The sequence below is a fragment of the Artibeus jamaicensis genome, unplaced genomic scaffold (genome assembly GCF_021234435.1).
Source record: "Artibeus jamaicensis isolate MK-2021 breed Jamaican fruit bat unplaced genomic scaffold, CSHL_Jam_final contig_240, whole genome shotgun sequence".
Classification (NCBI taxonomy): domain Eukaryota; kingdom Metazoa; phylum Chordata; class Mammalia; order Chiroptera; family Phyllostomidae; genus Artibeus; species Artibeus jamaicensis.
The window spans coordinates 6,326,607-6,331,951 of NW_026521506.1; positions in this window are offsets into that span (position 1 = coordinate 6,326,607).

The following is a 5,345-nucleotide window of genomic DNA, read 5'->3' on the forward strand; positions in this document are numbered from 1 at the left end:
CCCAGGTGTGGGGTAGCAATGGGCGGACCAAGTGAAGGCTCAAGGTGGCTGGCTGAATGTGGTCTCACGTTCGCGTGCAGATAAACCAGTGAAGGAGCGAGCAGTGAGACAGACCGCGCAAGCCCCAGCTGCAGGAAGCAGCAAAGGGGACCGCTAATGCTCCCTCTCTGACCCCACTCCCACATATAGCGTCACAAAGCAGCGACCTCGGTGGCCCCGCCTGGTGAACACCTAAGGCTCCCCTCCTTCTATGTAACATGCTCAAACAGACCAAAACATGGCTCAAGAAGAACTCAAACCCCAGGAGCTGATAACTCTAAGCAGCCAAGAAATTGCCAACCTATCGGATGCACAGTTCAAAACACTGGTGATCAGGATGCTCACAGGACTGGTTGACTTTAGTCACAAATTACAGGAACAAATGAAAGCTAAACTAATTGAAATGAAGGGAAATGCACAGGAAACCAATAGTGATGGAAAGGAAACTGGGATTCAAATCAAGGCAGTGGACCAGAAGGGAGAAAAAAAATGACCAAACAGAAAAGAATGAATAAACAAGAATTCAAAAAAATGAGGAGAGGCTTAGGAACCTCCAGGACATCTTTAAACACTCCAACATCTGAATTATAGGAGTACCAGAAGAGGAAGAGTAACTGCCATGAGTGGAAAACTTATTTGAACAAATAGTAAAGGAGAATTTCCCCCATCTGGCAAAGGAAATAGACTTCCAGGAAATCCAGAAAGTTCATAGAGTCCCAAAAAAGTTGGATCCAAGAAGAAACACACCAAGGCACATCATCATTACATTAGCCAAAATTAAAATGAAGGAGAGAATCCTAGAAGCAGCAAGAGCTAAGGGGACAGTCACCTACAAAGGAGTGCCCATCAGAGTGTCAGCAGATTTCTCAAAAGAGACCTTACAGGCAAGAAGGGGCTGGAAAGAAGTATTCCAAGTCATGAAATCCAAAGACCTACATCCAAGATTCCTTTATCCAGCAAAGCTTTCATTTAGAATGGAAGGACAGATAAAGTGCTTCTCAGATAAGATCAAATTCAAGGAGTTCATCCTCACCAAGCCCTTACTATATGAAATGTTAAAGGGACTTACCTAAGAAAAAAAGATAAAAAAAAGATGAACAGTGAAAGAACAGCGAACTCACAGTTATGAACAATCACACCTAAAACAAAAGCAAACTAAAAGGACAGCTAGATCAGGAGTGAACCGCAGAAATGGAGATCACATGGAGGGTTAGCAACAGGGGAGTGGGAGAAGGAGAAGGGGGGAGAGGGTACAGAGAATAAGTAGCATAGATGGTAGGTAGAAAATAAATAGGGGGAGGGCAAGAATAGTATGGGACATATAGAATCTAAAGAACTTGAGAGGTGGTCATAAACTAAAGGGGAGGAATGGTGGGGGAGGGGTGTGCAGGGTGGAGGGGAATGAAAGGGGGAATAGAACAACTGTAATGGCATAATCAATAAAATATAATTTTTTTAAAAAGAGTCTTTAAGAAACTGGTTCATTTGTACAAACAAGTATGTAAACAAATAATTATAGCACCTGGAAATTACTACCTAAAATATGTACAAAGTACTTTGAGAACAAAGAAGAAGAAAACAATAACTGGGGCCACATGATGGAGAGATTAGGCTTCACAGAAATAGTAGCATTCGAATTTAAGCTTGGAGACTAAGATTGCCTGATGTACCAGTGTAAGAGGGGAAGAATTTTCCAGAACAAAGAGAATGTAGGAATTCAAGAAGTATGAAGGAAATTATGTGGTCAGAGAACTGTAAAGAGGTCTGTATGATTACAGAACAGAGTTCATTTAAGTGAGACATAATCAGTTTAGAAAAGTGAATTGTGATCAGATAGTGAAGGATTAGTCTCTTAAACTGTGACCCTCAATAGAACATTTTAACTAGTGCAAGTGCTTTTAATATATATTTTCACAGTATTGTGAATGTCTCTTTTCATAACAACTATTATTTTTTTAATCCTCACCTAAGGATATATTTTTATTATTTTTTTCAGAGATTGAAATAGAAAGAGAGCGAGACATCAATGTGAGAAAGATCAATCAGATGCTTCCTGTATGTACCTCTATCAGGGTGCAAACCTGCAAACTATGTATGTATCCTGACTGGGAATTGAACCCACAAACTTTTGTTGTATGGGGTGACACTGCAAACAGCTGAGTTACCCAGCCAAGGCACATCCATCACATTTTAATTATTTATTAGTTTCACTTTCTTTAGATTCTAATATCCATGAGGGCAAGAATTGTATCTGTCAGATCCACTCTCATAGCACCAGTTCCTAGCACATTGCCTATTGAATGAATGAATGAATGAATGAATGAACTTTTTAAGCATCAAGGATTTGTTAAAGCAAATTAATAAATATAATTAATTATAAATAAGTATGTAACTATATTTAAGTAATATAATGGTTTGAAGAGCAGCTGCCCAATAGATATGTCCTAGTTCTAACTCATTGGCACCTGCGAATGTGTACTTACTTGGAAATAAGGTCTATGAGGATATACTTATGAATCTCAAGATGAGATCATACTGGATTTCAGATGGACCGTAAGTCCAAAGGCAGGTATTTATATTACAGAAAAGAGAGAGAAATATTAAACACAGGCACACATGAGATCACATGAAGAAGGCAGCAGAAATTAGAGTTATGCTGCCACTAACCAAGGAATACCTAGAGCCATTATAGTCTCAAAAAGGCAAGGGAGTACACTTTCCTAAAGCCTTAGTAAGAAGCATGGCCCTACCAACACTTTGATTTTGGTCTTGTGGACTCCATAACTGTAAGAGAATAAACTTGTATTGTTTTAAACCATCCAGTTTGGGGTTGTTATTTATAGCAGTCTTAGGAAACTAATACAGATATATAATATATGTTCAATTATGTTTTTAAAATTGTTGTTCAAGTACAGTTGTCTCCATTCCCCCCCCAGCACTATCCCCCACCCCTTTGGGTTTGTCCATGGGTCCTTTATACATGTTCCTTGATGTCCCTTCTCCTTGCCCCCATTAGTCCCCTCCCCCCTCTTCCCTCCTGGTTACCATCAGTCTATTCTTTATTTCAATGTCTCTGGTTATATTCACCAGGGGAAAATTGATCCATGGAATAAAAAAAGAAAGGTTGATGACAGGATAAAAATTAAAGAGGGCATTTGTTCTCAATGGGTCAGGTTGGAAATGATAGAAGACTGAAAAAATGTCTGTAGCAAGGACATCTATCTTTTATATCCAGAAGATAAAAGTTAAAGATGTATTGGGACTTCTGGCCAAGATGGAGGTGTAGGTAGACACACTGTGTCTCCTCACACAACCAAAAGAAGAACAACAATTTAAAAACAAAACACAACCACAACTGACAAAAAATTGAACTGTATGGAAGTACAACAACCAAGGAGTTAAAGAAGACACATCCATCCAGACCAGTAGGAGGGGCAGAGTCAGGCAGCTGGCCACAGAAGACTCATGGCAAGGTGGCAGCTGGTGGACCCAGCAAGGCGGTGTATTGTGGAATGGGACACACATGGCAGCAGCTGGCCTGTAAGGTGGCGGCTGGTGGACTGGGCAGTCCCACATTCGTGTGCAGATAAACCAGGCAAAACAGAGGGGGAGCAGGACATACCACATAATCCAGGGTCCCAGTGTGCGGAAATAAAGCCTCAAACCACTGATTGAAAACACCTGTGGTGGCTGAGGCAGCAGTGGGAGAGACTCCCAGCCTCATAGGAGAGTTTGTTGGAGAGACCCACAAGGTCCTAGAATGTACACAAACCCACCTACCTAGGAACCAGCACCAGAAGGGCCGAATTTGATTGTGGGTAGTGGGGAAAGTGACTGAAATCAAGCACAGAGTGGAGCAAGTGCCATTGTTTCCTCTCAGATGCCTTCCGCACATACAGCATCACAACCCAGCAATGTCAGTTACCCCACCCTGGTGAATACCTAAGGATCCACCCTCTCACTGTGTAATGAGCATGTCAAGACAGAAAAAAAAAAATGGCCCAAATGAAAGAACAGATCAAAGCTCCAGAAAAAATACAACTAAGTGAGTGATGAAGAGGTAGCCTACATGTCAGATGCATAGTTCAAAACACTAGTAATCAGGATGCTCACAGAACTGGTTGAATTTAGTCACAAATTAGATGAGAAAATGAAGGCTATGCTAAATGAAATAAGGGGAAATGTACAGGGAATGAATAGTGTTGGGAAGGAAATTGGTACTCAAATCACAGATGTGGACCAGAAGGAAGAAAGAAACATCCAACCTGAAAAGAATCAAAAAATAAGAATTCAAAAAAATGAGGAGAGGCTTAGGAACCTCCAGGACATTTTTAAACATTCCAACGTCCGAATTATAGAGTTACCAGAAGGAGAAGAGGAAGAGCAACAAGTGGAGACGTTATCTGAACAAATAATGAAAGATTACTTCCCAATATGGCAAAGGAGATAAACTTCCAGGAAGTCCAGGAAGCTCAGAGAGTTCCAAAGAAGTTGGACCAAAGGAGGAACACACCAAGGCACATCATAGTTACATTACCTAAGATTGAAATGAAGGAGAGCATCCTAGAAACAGCAAGAGAAAAGGAGGCAGTTACCTAAAAAGGAGTTCCCATCAGACTGTCAGCAGATTTCTCAAAAGAGACCTTGCAGGCAAGAAGGGGCTGGAAAGAAGTATTCCAAGTCATGAAAGGCAAGGACCTACATCCAATATTGCTCTATCCAGCAAAGTTTTCATTTAGAATGGAAGGCCAGATAAAGTGCTTCTCAGATAAGGTCAAGTTCAAGGAGTTCATCCTCACCAAGCCCTTATTATATGAAATGTTAAAGGGATTTATTTAATAAAGAAGATAAAAATGTGAACAGTAAAGTGACAGCAAACTCACAATTATTAACAACCACACTTAAAACTAAAACAAAAGCAAATTAAGCAAACAACTAGAACAGGAACTGTACCACAGAAATGGAGATCACAGGGAGGGTTATCAACAGGGGAGTGGGAGGAGCAGAGAGGGTGAAAAGATACATAGAATAAGCAGCATCGAGGGTAGGTAGAAAATAGGCAGGGGGAGGGTAAGAATAGTATGGGAAAAGCACAAGCCAAAGAACTTATATGTATGACATATGGACATGAACTAAACTGGAGGGGAATGTGGGTGGGAGGAAGTGTACAGGGTAGAGGGAAGTGAAGGGGGGAAAATGGTATAATTGTAATAACATAATCAATAAAATATATTTTTAAGGGTTAGAGATATATTGGAATTTTGGGGGAATAAGTAACTGAAGAGGATAAAGATGAGTTCTAGATT